The sequence below is a fragment of the Macrobrachium nipponense genome, chromosome 19 (genome assembly GCF_015104395.2).
Source record: "Macrobrachium nipponense isolate FS-2020 chromosome 19, ASM1510439v2, whole genome shotgun sequence".
In the NCBI taxonomy this organism is placed as follows: Eukaryota; Metazoa; Arthropoda; class Malacostraca; order Decapoda; family Palaemonidae; genus Macrobrachium; species Macrobrachium nipponense.
In genome coordinates, this window is record NC_061088.1 from 34225092 (window position 1) to 34243168 (window position 18077).

Below are 18077 nucleotides of genomic sequence, written 5' to 3' on the forward strand. Positions count from 1 at the left end.
AAAAGACCCTTTTCATGGCGAGTTCTCTGGGACTTTTGGTGAACTTTCAAAAGTCTCAGTTGATCCCCAGTCAAGATCGTATCTATCTGGGGATTCGGATGGTTTCTCTGGATTTTCGGGCTTTTCCGTCTCCAGAAAGGATAGCCCGAGGGTCAGAAAGTCAAAGCCTTCCTAGAGAAAGACGTATGCACAGCGAGGTGGGAGTGGATGAGTTTGTTGGGGACACTCTCCTCGTTGGAGCAATTCCTTTCTCTAGGAAGGTTGCACCTCAGACCTCTCCAGTTCTTCTTTCTACATCGAAACTGGAGGTGTCGTTCGCAAAACCTAGAGTTCTCCTTCGAGATCTCAAGAGAAATCAAGAAGGACCTCTCTTGGTGGGCGAACCCTCTCAGGTTTGCAGAAGGGATGTCCCTTCACATTCCGAACCCCAACCAAGTGTTGTATTCCGACGCGTCGGAAACAGGTTGGGGAGCAACGCTAGGCTCAAGAGAAGTGTCAGGCACATCAACAAGAAAGAGCTGATGGCTGTTTGGCTAGCTTTGAAAGCATTCGAGCCCTACGTCCTAGCTTCGGCAGTACAGATCAACTCGGACAAACACCACGGCCCTGGCTACATCAGGAAGCAAGGGGGGACTCACTCCTTCTCCCTGTACGAGACAGCAAAAGAACTTCTGCTGTGGGCAGAGGAAAGGAAGATTTGTCTCCTTACCAGGTTCGTACAGGGACAAAAGAACGTCAGAGCAGACCTCCTAAGCAGGAAAGATCAAGTCCTGCCTGCAGAGTGGACTCTTCACGAGGATGTTTGCCAGGACCTGTGGAATCTTTGGGGCAGGCCTCATATAGACCTCTTCGCCACAGCCAAGAATGCGAGGATAGCCAACTACTGCTCTCCGATATCGGACCCGAGGGCAGTGTCGATAGATGCTTTTCTCCTAGATTGGAAGGGCCTAGACATGTATGCTTTTCCTCCATTCAAGATACTGGGAGAGAGACTCAAGAAATTTGCAGAATCGGAGGCAGCAAGGATGACGCTGGTAGCCCCGTTCTGGCCCGCACAAGTATGGTTCACAGAGGTACTGGAATGGTTAGTAGATTTTCCGAGAACATTACCACAGAGGATCGATCTGCTCAGACAACCCCACTTCGACAGGTATCACAAAAACCTCCCCGCTCTAGATCTGACTGGCTTCAGACTGTCAAAAGTTTGGTCAGAACGAGAGGGTTTTCTGCAAGAGTTGCAACGGCTATCGCAGCAGCAAGAAGGCCTTCTACCCTTAGAGTCTACCAATCGAAGTGGGACGTCTTTCGACGGTGGTGTAGGAACCATCACTTTCCTCTTCCAGTACCTCTGTAACCCAAATAGCAGACTTCTTACTTTTCCTTAGGGAGAAAAGTGGACTGGCGGTATCAACCATTAAAGGTTATCGTAGCATGCTGTCTGCAGTGTTTAGGCACAGAAACTTAAACTGAGGCGGTTCGAACTTAGGGGACCTCAGGAAACGTAGCACTACATCCAGATTCCAACTCGGAATCTCTGGCGAAACCTTTTTGGATGTTTCAAAAGATCTTATTAGATCATGAAGAAAAAGGACCTTCATGATCTAATAAGATCTTTTGAAACATCCAAAAAGGTTTCGCCAGAGATTCCGAGTTGGAATCTGGATGTAGTGCTACGTTTCCTGAGGTCCCCTAAGTTCGAACCACCTCAGTCTGCCTCTTTTAGAGACCTCACGAGGAAGACACTTTTTCTCATGGCATTGGCTTCCGCAAAGAGGATTAGTGAACTCCATGCATTAGAAGGAAATGTGGGATTCAGAGGAGATGCAGCTATCTGTGCATTCCTACCTTCGTTCTTGGCTAAGAACGAGAACCCCTCAAATCCTTGGCCTAGGAGTTTTGAAGTCCAAGGTTTGTCTGCCTTAGTAGGCGAGGAAGCAGAGAGGCCACTTTGCCCAGTACGAAGTTTAAAAATTTTATCTGCAGAGAAAGAAAAAAACTTAAGGGCAATGATGTCAAACTTTGGTGCTCTGTAAGAGATCCAAGGAGGACTCTTTCGAGAATGCGCTTTCTTTCTTTATCAGAAGCCTGGTGAAGAAGCACATGCGATATGTGATGAAAGTCCAATTTCAAACTTCTTAAGGTCAAAGCCTCATGAGGTAAGAGCTATTGCCACGTCATAAACTTTTCAAACAAAAAACATATCCCTGAGTTAATATGATGAAGGGCAAACATTCTGGCGTTGCAACTCAGTCTTCGCAAACCACTATCTGAGAGACATCAAAATTACGTATGAAAAGTGCTTCGCGTTAGGCCCGTACATATCGGCGGATTCGGTGCTGGGGCAGGGAGCTGAGACATATCCTTTGTAGTATATATTTTTCCCCCTTGTTTAGGTTGTAATTTTTTGTTTTTTTTGGGTTTTTTGAAAGAGCATGCGGGTAGGCATGTCTTTCATGTCGTATGTCTAACAATGATTAGATTGGTTAGGTGATCGGTTTATGTTTGAGCTCCTTGCAATGATAGTGGTTAGGTTCTGTCATATAAGTGGGCGAATCCCCTTTGACAAGATCCTGCTCGGATTCTATCAAGTAAGCGGATAACCAAATCCCTTTGATAGACCCCAAGAGTCTGTCAGCTGTAGGTCACGCCCTCGCTGAAGCTCTTCAGGCAACGCAGACTCATAGACAGTAACTACGAAGTCTTCTGCCTAAACAGGTAAGAACCAAGGTTGTATTTTACATCCTACAACAAGTGTTGTTTTCCACTTTTTCCATATTTATATTGCTGTCTCTTTCCCCTCCACCAAGGGTGTCAATCAGCTAAGTATATATCTGCCAGGTAAGTATGTACAAAACCTTATTGTATACTAACAATAACATTTTCCTGTTTGTAACGAGCAAGAAATTATTCTTGAAAACAGATCTCTAGAGGAAACTTCAAAATTTCGAGCATTATCAACAATAAATTTTTAGAATTTATGTACGTAACTTACCAAAGTAATTACTTTGCTATAGTTCTTAACTTTCACAGCAACTTATTTAAGAATTAGCCATAGCACTTGATTCTTTGGAGTAGGTAACTGGCCCCACCCACTTTCAGTGGATGCATAGGTACAAATAGGCTAAAGAGCCCAATTCGTTCCTGCCACTCATCAAGTGTACATCATTTGGGTAGCTTTTGTTTTGGTTCACTGGTTGAATTCTCACTGTCTTTGGTGATATACTCTTTGTCATTTGATTATGTTGTTCTTTGCCCAGCTAGATTTTGGATTTCCCAATCTTTACTCATTATGCCGGATTTTAGTGCTAGTAGTATTAGGTATTGCAGTAAAGGCTGCAATACCCATCTGACTTTTTCTAAGTATGACAACCGCACTATGCGTACTTATTGTAGAGGACAAACTTGTTCTCTTGACCTTAGTTATGAAGAATGTAGGGATTGGGAGCAAGGGAAGTGGAAGACTTTACTTTATGATTTTGCAAGACCGATGAGAGACAGAGAGAGAAAGGCGTCCGCCAGGGCCGAGGTTAGGTTATCATATTCTCCCAACGTACCCGTCCCTTCGACTCCCGTAACTGTCTTTTCTCCTATCCAAAGTCTTTCTACTCTACCTTCTACTCCATTACCTGGCTCCCATACTTCCAACCCCAATGCTATAGCCAGTTTAGAAGCCAAAGTAGATAAGAAGTTTGGCTTCTTAGCCGATACCATAACTCGGCTCGGTGTATCTACATGTTAAGATAATTATGGACCGATCGAATGTTAGGTATATAGGTGCAAGTGCTGTGTCAGTGGAGGGTGTGATTGCTCGTCCCACAGACTTGCCTAGACTAGGTCCCTGCCAGACTGCCCTTCCCCAGGGAGGAGGCAAACCAAAGGTCCAAGGGAGGTTGGTAGTGTTTGGCCACAAGTAGTTGCACCCTCAGCTGAGCCCGTGCAGTCCCGGACTATGTGGACAGCAGTAGGAAAGGTGTCCGAGTGAAAGCGCATGGCTTATCATCCAGTGGCTGCAGAGTGAGTGGTTCATAGACTCCTCCAGTTGGTGGACTTTCCAAGACTTCTACCTCAGCATCAAAACCTTCTCAGACAACCCCATTTCCACTGATTTCATTAGGGTTTGTCCACTCTTGCACTGATAGGTTTCAGACTGTCGGGAAGCTTGTCAGATTGAAAGGATTTTGAAGAGCAGCTGCAAAGGCTATTGCCAACTGCAGGTGGCAATCTTCCTCAAATGTATATCAAGCAAAGTGGTCAGTGTTTTGCAGCTGGTGTCGAAGACAATATTTCATTGTCTGAAACCACTCTAGAACAAAAAGCAGACTTTTTGCTATTTTTGACGTCTTCTTGGGGTTTAGCGACTAAGACCATTAAAGGTTACAAAGCCATGCTCAATTCAGTTTTCAGGCATAGAGGCCTGGACCTCTCTACAAGTTAGGACATGGCAATTTGATTAGATCCTTTGACACTGAAGAAAGATAAGTCTCCCTCTGTGTCTTGGACTTTAGATGCGTTCTTAGATGACTTTCAGGTCCTCAATTTGAACCACTTCTAGCCTCTTCTCTGAAGGCTTCAACGAGGAAAACTCTCTTCTTAGTTACTTTGACTATAGCCAAAAGAATTACTAGTGAATTGAGGCATTGGACAAACAAGTCAGCTTTTCACAAGGAGACAATCTAGGTTCATGCTTGGGTTCTTAGCAAAAAATTAATCTCCTTCCAATCCTCGGCCTCACTCATTCTTGATTAAGAACCTCACTAGTATCCTTGGTCTGACTGACCAGGAGAGAGTTCTGTGTCCTGTTAGAGCTCTTAAGCTTTGCCTTGAGAGAACCAATAGACTTGGGTGTCCCAGTTGTAATCTCTGGTGTACAGTAAAGGATCCCTTTCTCCAAAAATGCCTTGGCCTTCTTTTTAAGGGAAGTGATCTCTGATTAAGGGAAGTGATCTCTGAAGCTAATAGGAATATTGAAGAGGAGCATTGCCTTTGTTGAAAGTCAAGCCCTTGATATTAGGGCAGTGGCCACTTCTTTGGCTTGTAAATCCAATTTTTTCACTACGATAATTCAGTCTACATACTGGATATATAGATCCATTTTTTCCTCCCATTATTTACAAGACGAAGTTTTGTATGAAAACTGCAGTATGTTAGGGTGGATTTCTGTGGCTGACAGGGTATTTGGGGAGGAGGGATAGAGTATAGCTTCTATTTGTCTATCTTCTTGCTTGGTTTTAGGGGGTCAAGTTGTTGGGAAGGGGGGGGGGGGGCAGTGTACGTGGTACCTAGAGTACCCACCAGTCGGTTTTTAATGGTAAGAGTAGTGAGTTTCTAGTGGTTTGAAGGTAACAAAGTGATCTGGTTATTTCTATTGTACTGGCCAGGGCAAGGGCATTTACCAGGTTTTTAAGTTTAGCAACCCTCAATGTACTCCTCAGTTACAAAACACCCACTATGTAGAGGTGACCCTCAGCTTTACTGCTGTGCCACTCCAGGTTGAAGATGTGCACAAAACCAGAGACAGTAACCACCTACTATGGCTCTCTCAACAGGTACGGCTACGCAAATTATGTACATGACGATGTTTATATTCTGTGATACAGTAACGACATGATAATAGTAATACTGTTATTGGATACAATAAGGAAAACCACCTTTAAGTCATCATTATTATTAGTATAGTTGTACTGTTTAAATTTTGCAAATCCCTTTTCTCCAAAAAACATTTTGGTTTTGTAATTTAGGAGTCGTCCTATACTACAGATATGAGATAAATTCATGAAAATTTACCATGATTTTTGGCCTCGTCTTGGCTTATCTAAAGGTCTTCTTATACACGAAAATATACAGTACTTGAAGACAATTTCAATCTAGAAAAATAAATAAATAAAATTATTCCTCTTTTCATGTGATTGCTCATTTGGACCAAAATTACTATTTCTCTTTTTATAAGTGCTTATTTTTATTATTTGAAGCCCAACCTAAGTGACGAAACCCTGATAGTGCTTTAGGATAAATAAAAAACCATAATGGGATTTTATTAAATAAAAGACTTAAGATGTGAAACTAAAAGTTTTATTCATCAACATTTTGTATATAAAAAGTGAGAAAATAAAAGGCATGAAGTTTTATTGACTGAAAGCATAAGAATATCATTTATAATATAATGAAACAAAATGGATATTTTACAAATAAGAACATACAATTTTTTTATTCAAAATAAGTAGAGATTATAAGTAACAGATTGAAGAAATGGGACTTTATTGTCTACGTTATATAGCTCAACAGCTGTCTTCAGCTTATCACCGATATCTGTACTTTTTTTTTTTTTTTTTTTTTTTTTTTTTTTTTTTTTTTTTTTTTACTACTACTACTACTACTACTACTACTACTACTACTACTACTACTACTACTACTACTACTACTACTACTACTACTACTACTACTACTACTACTACTACTACTTTGGATTACAAATCTCATTTCATCTCATTCAAATTGTAGTATTCTTGTTTGCACTAAAATTTCCTCCTCCTTCAAAAATGCAATTCATTTCCATATAGTATTTGGATGACATTGTGTGATATTTTTAAAAAAAAAAGCATTGTTGAATCCTTCAATGCTGCTGTTGGTACATGGCAAGCAAAGCTCCACTCTTGAATGAATATTCCACATAGGAATTGGAAATAACGGCATTGACCATCCTCTCATATCACCAATGTATGTTAATTCAAAATAGGAAAGAAATTCTCCAGGAATATCTTCATCTTCTGATAGTTCTGTAACATCATCTGACACGAGAGTAAAGCCAGGGCTGAAGAACATCATATCTTTAAACTAAATCCGCTTTCATTGTGGTATCTATTTTTAAAACCAAGGATCACAATCTTTCTATAGAGTGCCTGGCAGAAGTAGGAAAAAACAACCATTGCGCTCAGTTTGGGGAAAAACACACTTCAAAATCACTCATTACATTGTGCAGGTCTTGTTGGACTAAATGTTTTAATATGTTGAACAGGTTTTCAAAGGCCGTTTCTGTTTTGTTAGGAAAACTATAACTTTCAACCTGCACATGAATTGTAAATAGTTGATAGAACACATCAGGTGACACTTAGAACAATCAAGTTTTTGAAATTCGGGTGGAATTATAAATCCTGTCCTTTCAGAGAGAATAGTTATGGTGCACAGTTTTTGCTTTTTCCACTATTGAACATTTCTACTTATATGTTGCACATTCATTAGCTCAGAACGTGCACATTCATTGAAAGATGATGAAAAATTTGCCACCAAAGAACAAGTAGGTTGACTCGAAATCAAAACTTCCTCTTTCAGGTCTGGAATGGCTACTTGGCATCCACTTTGTTCTTGATGGAACTGTGATTGTGTTTGTTAATTCGCACAGCTCCAGTATTGTGCATATATGATCACATATAGCTTCAGGGCAGTGGATGGGTATCTTAGATATACGATCAAGATTTGGCGCCATACAGTTTGAATGAATTTTGCGGGGAAAATGTGCCCAGTTCCATATGTCACTATGTTGGCAACTCTTCAGATCACCCTATAAGAGTGTGAGCAAACTAAGGAGCGCTCGGTCTTTCTCGAGGTAGTAAGGTGGAATGTCGTCACAATTTCCCATTCAAGGATGCATCATAAATATTTTATAATAGATATGCTAGGAATTGGTTCCCAGTGTTATTTCTTATCTTGTATGATATTATTTGAGCTGTTATTTGAACTGGATGAAATAGAATAAAAAAAGAAATATTAGAAATAACGCTGATAACTTTGTAAAATTAGCATATTTTTTACAGCTGTCATAAGGAAAAGAGGCCCACAATGGACGGGAAATATTCTCTTAAAACTTCCTGTGGAAGGTACATAAATTTTTTTAAGACCATTTGAGTATATACATATATCTTCCTCTTTCCATTGATGAGTGTTTTCTAGTTTTAATTTTAATTTGGCATAACTTAAATTTAGCCCAGTCATGGGTGCATACATTAGCATATATTGCCCGGACTTTGAGGGTTAACACATTTTAGAATTCCATAACAATGATCCTTGGACATGGTGTGTAGTCTTGCTGGACATGATTTCAGTTTTCTTACAGCACGTTCCTAATGGACTTTTGTTCCCAACTTGTTTAGCCCATTTTGATGATACATATTCTGAAGTTCTTCGATAAGGATATCCTTACCACATTCACTTGTTATAAAAGAAGGCATTATGGGTATATAGAGAATAAAGGAATAGTATATCTCTCTTGTACCAATTCACACCTTAAACTAATTTCTTCTTTAAGTAAGTCAGTGAAGTGAATTTGAGTTTAAAAAATAATAAATTAAAACAAATACAGGCAGTCCCCGGTTATTGGCGATCCGGTTTTATGGTGCTTGTCTAGCACCGTAAAATCTGGTTATTGGTGCCATAGATCGCAGAGTTTCGATTAATTGCGGTTTTCACTTGTCGGCACACTCCCGGGAACAGAACCACCCACTAATAACTGGTGACTGCCTGTATAAAAAGAAATTGTAGTTTTAGTTTGAACAAGCAATTATAAAAAGAACTATTCTTGTCGCTTCAGATGGTAAAATAAACGCTTATAGAAAGAGAAATGGTAGTTTTGGTCCAAATGAGCTCAATCCAGTTTTCTCAATGGCAGTTTTCCCCACTGTCAGTTTTCTGCCTGGCTGGAAATCTTCCAACTGGGAATTATCTGTGCACGCTTTGGAAACCGTTTTCTTTCTGAACTTGGCTTCCTTGGAAGGATTGAAGAGCTCCAGAGTCAGGCTTATGAAGTAGACTCACATCGGGTTGGGGTCAGTAGCTTTTGAATTTGCTCCAGAATTTGTGGCTAGACCCAGATTCCTACATTTCGTGATGACAGCTTTGCCGCCTCTTCTGTTCCTTACGGTGTGGAGTTTTGTTATCAGTAACCTTCAAGAGTTTCTGCTTTGACCCATGAAAGCACTACATTGTTAACTGAAGAGATCTTCACCTAGAGCTTAGGTGTCATAGACTTTAACACAAGCCAGGTCAAGAAAGGTGTCTTAGAGTACCCTTTCATTTTGTACATGCAACTTCCACGGCAGATATATACTTAGCTTATGTCTCTGACGTCCGACAGAAATTCGAATTTCGCGGCACACGCTGCAGGTAGGTCAGGTGATCTACCCCCCTGCCGCTGGGTGGCAGGAATAGGAACCATTCCCGTTCTAGAACCAGATTTTCTCTGTCGCGGTAGTGTCAACATATGTTGTTGCTACCTCCTGACTTGATTTTCGTTTTTCATCGCCATCGATCTTCTGGGCTGTCTTTTGCAGGGAAGTACTGGGTCTTTGGTTCGGCATACGCTTTTTTTTAACTTTTTAATGAATTTGGCTTCGAAAATTTCGAAGAATACATGCCGTGTAACTACCGAAATTTTCGGTAGACACTCACATAGTTTGCAAGAAAGGGAAATATTAATATTTATTCATTAATACGTGTAATAAGTGTTAGAATTGATTCAGGAAATAAACTGACTTTAGGGAGTCAGTAGAGCATGTAACTAGATACGTTTCTTTTAAAAGTTTTTTGGATACTCGTACTAACGAGCAATTAGAGTATTAACAGTACTAGTAGTGTTGCATCCTCATCACCTTCTTACTTCGCAGAAACTTCAAATTCATAATTGCAATATGAAGACAAGGATTGTGGCTCAAAATGCGAGCTATTAAAAGGTAAGAAGTGATTACTACTGTTCCCCATTGCAGTGGAGGGTGCGTCTGATCGGCTCTGTCTCACTCTCAGGCCTAGACCTCTTTCAAGCTCCCAAGCCCAGGGGAGAAGGAAGGTCGAAAGCCGTAAGGAGGTTTCAGAGAATCCCCACCGGTCAGGCGTCCCCTCGGCAGGTTCTGTAGAGCGTCCCAGACTGCCAAGGATAGCCATTGAAAAGGCATCCTTAAAAAAGTGCGTCTCTTCATCTTACATCCGAAAAGACGAAGAATGTATATGTTTGGAGTTTGGATGATCTAGCGCGTTCTCTGAAAACTAAGAGAACACTGAGCAAGAGCCAGCCAGGAAGCCGCGTTCTAGCAAGCTAGTGTGAGCCACGTTCCAACAGCCAGCAGCGTTCCAGCAAACAGACTAGCGCGAGCCGCGTTCCAGCAACTGAGCGCGTGCCGCGTTCTTGAAAATTTTTCTTGCCGCAAGGCGCCTTCAAAGAGACGAAGCGCTAGCCTGGCGCAAATTGCGCCAGAAAAACAGACGGCTAGAGCAAGGAGCCTTATAGTAGAGTGGCAATCCGAACGATCCTTCCATTGGACATTTCCGGGCAAGAGGCTCTTTCTAAAAGGGGTCTAGTAGGCGCTTGGAACTATCAGGGCGCACGGGACCTTCCACGCAAGCGGAACGTTCCAGGAGCGAGTCTCCTTTCTAGCGTGCGGAACATTCCTGGCGCGCGGAACTATCCAGGCGCTAGGCGCAAGGAGCCAGGTGCCAGAATATTCCAAATTTTCTTATGAGAGAGAGGTCAGTCACGAGGCTCCTCTTTGAGTTTTTAACTTGAGCAACTTTCCCCAGGCAAAGGTGCAAGATGTCGCACAGGCGGCCGTCGCTTTTGTCAGAAGGATTCTGATACTAAGAGAAGCCATTTTTTCATTATTCAGAAGACTCCTGTGTTTGGCAGTTCCTCTCAATGCGGACTCTCTCCTTCATTCATGCTCTTCCCTCGTTATGAAGAGGCAAGAGCTTTGGGAGTTTTTCTTATAAGAATCTCATCGACGTTTGGGTATGATGGCGGATAGGAAATATCTTCTTCCTTCCGTAAACCGGAATTCTGTCTCCTCCGCGATTTATGAGGAAATCACGAAGATTTAAAGAGTTCCTGGATTAACTTCCTTCCTTAAGGAGGTATATATACTCTTTCTATCGTTCTATTAACGAAAAGAACGAAGATAGTTAAATTTTGCCTTTCTCTATCTGCCTCGGCAGGGAAAGAAGGTAGTAGAGTATCTGCTGCATGAGAATACGATACGGCAAATCAGCACATACCGTAGTTACTTCTTTGCTGAGCAACTCAATTACCAGTATCCTTCCAGGAATTTCCTAGGAAGGACTACGCTTAAAGGGATTGTTAAGACAACACCTACTTAGCTTCTAGATTTATCGAAGTCTTGTTTCGCTTAAATATGCATTAATAAGAGCTTCCTGAAGTTCGATAATAATTTTAGAAGATTCCTTTATTGAATGGAGTAGCTGGCAACTCTGGAAGAGTAAGGCCAGACGGCTAACGGAGACTGCTATCGCATAATCGCTTAGACCAACGCAGTACCATGTAGGTGTCGGTCATGATTGGTCGGTTACATGTCTCTCTCCTGCGGGATGGAATAACTAACCGTGTCTCTCCCCTACAATCGCGGTTTTAGCCTTGGATTGAGGGGATAGTTAAGCAAACATAAATAAAATATTGTCTGCCTTTTGCTAAGCAGCTTTCAATAAGAAAGATATTACAACATTTCAATGCTGTTTACCGTAGGTAACATTATTAAAGGATTCTAACGCAGCGGAACTCTATATTATATAATGCTCTCATGCTTACGAAAGCATGGCTTAATAGAGTACATGCTTAGTGAGAAGATGAATGTAGTAGAGAATTCACTTTAAGACTACGGTATGGTCAAGTCTTATGCACATACCGAGGTTAACTACAGAATTCCTAGTATCCTTACAAAGTTTTCCTAGATTAATGCTGTTTACCACAATGTGACAGTATTATGAAGGATTCTAATACGGCAGAGCACGATATAATATAATTCTCTCATCCTTTCGAGAAACGCACACAACCTTTTTAGAATCGGATATTGCTCAAGAGAAGATGGGTGAGTCGGATGGGAAACATTCTCTTAGTGGCAGAAGTTGTTTCCTGAATGGACTATACTACGTATATAAAAGTTTTTTCCTACTAAGAACGGAATTAACATGTGAAGGATGTTCTGGCACATAACCTAAAAAGAACTAGAAGGAAGCGCCAGCCTGCACCATCCAAGATATTTTCTCGTTTTAGCGAGTTATTAACCTAAGAGTCCAGTAGCCTCTCGGACACCAGGCTCTGTAACGGCAAGATTCGTTCCTGATTTCGTTACCCATTTAATCGGAAAGGGGTCGTTTACAAGGAATGATGAAATGATTTATTTTAATCACTTAGGCTAATTCCATGACACTCTCATATCGCAAAGAGCATCGAGAATCTCTTTTTTCGCCCCTGTTCGCGTTAACAAAAGAGAACCTATTTGGGAACAGATACGGAACGTAACGATCCTTAAGAGGTTCGATGCAAGATTTTGCATGTCCATGAGAACCTTCTCGATCAAAGATAATAACTGTTAACGTATGTTTAACATTTATTGAAAAGAGTTGTGAGAACCTGCGGAAAGTCTTCTTCATAGATCTCTTCGCAAGGTAGAAGACGAACAGGCTTCCTATAGACTGCTTCCTTTTTCTGCTTCCTTTTCCTCGAACCAAGAGAGGTAGCAATATACGACATCTTTAATTTAAAGAAGGGGAATAAACTTTAGTCTTTTTTTCCCCTAGTTATAAATTCTTAACAGATATTAAGATAAATGGGCATCAAAGGAAGAGAGGATGAATGCCTCATTTTGGCCTTAGAGAGGTTGGATTCACAGAAGTCACGTTCTTCTCACAGCATGTTTCGTAAGGCTTTTCCAAGAGTATCTGGATATTCTATCAGAATCTATTATAAATAGACCTGAAAAACCTCTCGACTCTGAGTCTGTCCGCTTGCAGACTGACCAGAAGTGGACATGAATGAGAGGATTTTTCAAGGTAAATGACAATAGTCATGGCTAAGACATAGAATTGCTGCAGATCGTGCTAGATGGAATGAGGAAACTGTCCTCTTCCGATACCTCTGTGAACCACATAGCAAGGTTTTTTCTTCACTTTCAGAGGGAAGAATCACCTATGTATATATCTGCTATCAAAGAACGCAGTAAAAGGCTATACTCTGTCTCTACAAGGGGAATTAGAGATAACAGAGGATTAAGATCTTCGGTATCTTATACGATACCGCAATACGACAAGAGTAGGATATCATGTACTTCGAATGGGATCTTTTTGTGGCCACAGATTCCGTGTTCCGACAAAATGGAACTGCTCCTCATCAGACTTCTTTGAGAAAGTTTATGAAGGAATTCTTTGTTTCTCTTAGCCCTAAACGACCAAGAAGACGAAGTGAATTTTTTGTGCATTGGAATCTCGCATCAGATTTAATGGAGACTCGGCAATGGGTTCTTGCCAGCATAGTATGTCTGGCAAAAGAACTAAAACCCTCTATTCCTGACGCAACGCTTTCAGATAGAAGTTTCGTTGCCCAGGCAGGGTACTTACATTTTCATCTACAGAAGAAGAGATGGTTTAAACGTTTGCCTACAGAGTCTTCGGGGTGCGATGAGGGCTCTAAATGCTTCCCAGAAGGTATTCAGAAGGATACAATAAGAGCTAGAAATCAGGGTTCCGCCCAATTTCAGCTCTGAGTCTCCTTCGACTTCCAGACTCCTTCCCTTCCTTCGGGCAAGGATAGGGAAGATTCTGCAACGAGGAACCTCATCAATCTGTAAGAAGAGATCTCGTTAGCAAAGGAAGTATTCACGAAGGATCCTCCTCGGAGGAAGACTCTTCTCTCTCGTATTGTTAGATATCCTGTCGTCTACTGGATGTAGCTGACTACAATCACCTCCCCTTGCCAGGGGCCAAAATCTCAAAGGGGAAGAATTTCTTCCACCCTTCTCCAGTCTCCTGATAAACTATGTGGTTGTTCAGGACTCTCGGACAATGTAGCGCCAGCCAGGCGCCAAATGCCAATACAGGCGAAAAACGCCAGAGGCGGACAGTTCCAAGGAACTCTGTCATGGTCGGATACTGAGAAGGAGAGGGCCGCCAACCTGGCGCATATAAGAGTGTCCGATGTGGACATCGCCAGACAGCCTAGAGACTCTTCCAAGCTCGAAGCTCCAGCAAGTGTGGAGGAGCCAAGCCAGGCGCGAGGCGCCAGCTAGGCTCCAGTCAGGATTGAGGATCCATCCAGGCGCAAGGCTCCTTCCCGTAAAGAGAAACCTAAAGCTCTGTCATGTAAGAGGGCTAGTCCCCATTGATATGATACAGGTAAGGAAGGCTCTGCCATGTAAGTGGGTCAGCCCCCATTGGCACGATCCGAGAAGGCTCTGTCGTGTAAGCGGGCTAGCCCCCATTGACATGATCCAGAAGGGTTTGTCAGTCATAGGTCCCTACCTCGCTGAAACTTGAGGCATGCAGACTCATAGACAGTAATCATGAAGTCTTCTGCCAGGCTCCAGGCGCAAGGCGCCAGCCAGACGCAAGGCTCCAGCCAGGCGCGAGGCGCTAGCCAGGAGGGAGGAGCCAATCAGGGGCCAGCCAGGCGCGAGGCGCTAGCCAGGAGGGAGGAGCCAATCAGGGGCCAGCCAGGCGCGAGGCTCCAGCCTGGCTCTAGGCGCCATTCAGGCGCAAGGCTCCAGCCAGGCGCGAGGCGCTAGGCGCCTGCCAGGCACGAAGCGCTAGCCAGGCTCCAGGCTTCATCCATAAGAGATCTATATCAAAGAACGCCCTGGCCTTCTTTGAGACAATGTGATCTCCTAAGCACTTGATAAGTGCATTGATGATTCCTTCAAACAGCTGAGAATTAAAAGCGCATGAAGTGCGAGCTTTTCCAAATTCTTGTTCTTTCCTTAACAATGTGTCATAAGTACATATTAGCTGTCACATACGGGAGATGCAACTCTGTGTTGACTTCCTATTATCTGAAGGATGTCAAGATAACCTACGAGAGATCTTTCTCTCTTGGTTGATACGTGTCTGCGGATACATTGCTGGGATAGGGAGCCGATACTGATCCTTAACTAGTGAGTTAAATTTTATTTAACGTCGTGTTTTTTCTTTGGGTTGTTTGAAAGGAGTTTGGGGATAACTCTTTTCAACTTAAGCACTAACCCTCGTGTTAGGATCAGGTGATCGGGATCGGTGTTGTGCTCCTTAATTATGCCACTAGGCATAGGCGTATTGTCATGTAAGAGGCTCTGTCAAGTAAATGGATAAGACCCCATCGACAGACCCACAAGAACTCTTAGCCATAGGTCACATCCTCGCTGAGGCTCTTGAGGCGAAGCAGATTCCTAGGCATCAGCCATGGAATCTTCCGCCTGAAAAAGTAGTAACCAAGGTTTTATTTATTTATTACCTACAGCGTATGTTGTTTACCTGTCTATTCAGTAAATAGTTGTCTCTTACCCACCACCAAGGGTGTCAATCAGCTAAGTATATATCTGCCGGGGAAGTTGCATGTACAAAAATGATATTGTTAGAATACAATAAAGTTTTGTACATACTTACCCGGCAGATATATACGATGAGTGGCCCACCCAGCCTCCCCTCAGGAGACAGGTGGAAGAGAAAATCTGGTTCTAGAACGGGAATGGTTCCTATTCCTGCCACCCAGCGGCAGGGGGGTAGATCACCTGACCTACCTGCAGTGTGTGCCACGAAATTCGAATTTCTGTCGGACGTCAGAGACATAAGCTAAGTATATATCTGCCGGGTAAGTATGTACAAAACTTTATTGTATTCTAACAATATCATTTTAATAATGCGAGGTGATTAGGCAAGCCTACTCTTCATCATCAACATCTGTCACCACTTAGGTGCATGCAGAAGCCCATGACACCAGAGGATTAGGTTCCTCCCTGGCATTTAAAAGAACTTATGTGTTCATAGGATTTTGAATGCTGGTTCCTGGCTGTGTCAAACAACTTTCACTTTCTTTTACCTGAACGACAATTGCCCACAGATCCTCAGGCACTTTTTCCGTAGATCCAGTGGTGGCTGTTCAACAAGTGTAACGCATCTAGTGCCCTTGGTGGGACAATTTGTATCTTGCCTAAAATGATTGTGTAGAGTAGGGAATGAGAGAGATGACTGGTCTCTCTTTGTTCCATATTCTCCTTTCTTCATACCTACAGGCAGTTTGAAGAGCAGACACTGCATACGCTAGAACTGGCTTGATGCAGGTGAGCATTGCAGCACTTTTTATGTTCCATGCAACATACAAATCTTCTACTGCTTCTCAGTAGATTCAACTCCTCTCCAGGAAGGGGAGTGAGGAGTGGTGTCAAATTTGTTTCTTGTGGCTAACTTGGTTTGTTGCTTAAATATAATTTTTTTGCCTTCCATGGATGTGATAAATCTGGACATAGTCTCATTGTGTTGACTCCCAGTGGACTGAGTTTTAGATACCTATATAGCTAATGTCACAGGCTTATACCCCCTTCTTTAAAAACTCTCATATCTAGGAAGGGTGGTCGGGTGTGCTGAACCTCCAGTCCATTTAGGATTCTTGTACCTCCCTCCAAGTATGATTCTGACCTATTGTAAAGACCAAAGGTTTGTTCTGCATATGAACAAATAACAAATTTTTTGTCAATTTGTATTTTTCATAGCTAACAAAGCGAGGTCTTAATTTTGACTGCCCACCTCTAGCCACCCTCTTGTAATCCTGGGTTGGAAGAAATACTATGTCACAAGGTTCATGCGTGGTCAGTGACCTCTCTCCACACTGGTTTCCAGCTGGCACCAGAAGATTTATCCTATTGTTAAAACCTCAGGTTTGTCAGCTATGAAAAATACAAATTTACTAAAAATTTGTCAGTTTTAGCATCCCTTTAGCACCCAACTGGTGCGTTCCACATTTTACTTTGTGAGTCTTTCACTTTGAGATGGCTAGTTGTGTGGCCGTACGTATTTTTTCTGTCCGGCCTGAAATCTTAGAAGCTATCGAGGCTAGAGAGTTGCAAATTGATATGTTGAACATCCACTCTCCAATCATCAAACATATCAAATTGCAGCCCTTTAGCCTCAGTCGTTTTTTATTTTATTCAAGGTTAAAGTTAGCCATGATCGTGCATCTGGCACCTCTATAGGTGCCAACAACACAGGCCACTACCAGATCTTGGTTGAAAGTTTCATGGGCCACAGATGAGAATTTCATGTGCCACGGCTGAGAGTTTCATAGAGCATTGTACACTGTATAGAAAACTATATATTTTTTACTTTTGATCTAGCTGTGAGACTCATTTTCAGGCTTCAATTTTCTTTTCTTCAGTTAAGAATCCTTCAATATACTCTATCATGAGGACTGTAATTACTAGTATGAATTGCTTTTATTTTTGGACTTTTTATTTTGTCATCATAGAGGCAGACTCCCCAGTTAGCGGCCGTTTTGTTTAATGGCCATCCACTTTTATGGCGCTTCTCCAGCGCCATAAAGTCGGCAATTAACGGTGCCGATAATATTGTTATGGCACCATAACAGAGGTGCCATTAACTGGTTAGTGGCACCATGAACCGAAACTCTACCCATCAATTGCCAAGTTTCAATATATGGCGGTTTTCGCTCATCAGCACCCTGCGGAGACCAGAACCCGTGCCGATAACCGTGGACTGCCTGTACGTATATGGAAATGGGTTGGGTGGCCAAAAGCTGTCGCTAACCTGTCCAATTGGTCAGCCCAATGCAATAGGACAATACATTTGGCTGAATGCTTCCTGAGGAATATTGCGTGGCCACAGTTAGGAAGCAGAGAAATCGCATTCCCATTTAACAGCAATTCTAGCAAAATAAGCAATCCTATTTCCCTGACCTTTACAGTATACTTAATGAGATAATCATGAAATGCATGTAAAAGTTTTGGTAATAAACTGAAATTGCAATTCGATCTTGGCATAGAAATTTGGAGACTCCTAAGAAAGATAATTCCAGGTGTAGTACTCTGTAGAGGATACATGTGAGTGAAAAAATGATTTCCATAGAAAGAATTTAAAGCCATTTTTATCTTCAGAGATTTAGTTAATTGAGAGGAATTGGGTTTGTTTTCTTTCAACAAAATTGCATAGTGAAAAAATTATTTGAGTTGCATGTATTCATGTCCTTGTCAAACTGTTACTGGAGAGTTGCTACTATTTAAGAGAAGAATTTGAGAGACTAGTGTCAATAGTATGGGATTGCTGGAGGT

General features: G+C 42.1%; 1 protein-coding gene across 1 annotated transcript in view; it reads left to right on the forward strand.

Moving 5' to 3' along the window:
* Nucleotides 1–18077, forward strand: part of LOC135216006 (E3 ubiquitin-protein ligase RNF34-like) — a gene marked incomplete in the record, with an annotated part of 72673 nt that overhangs the window by 42521 nt on the left and 12075 nt on the right.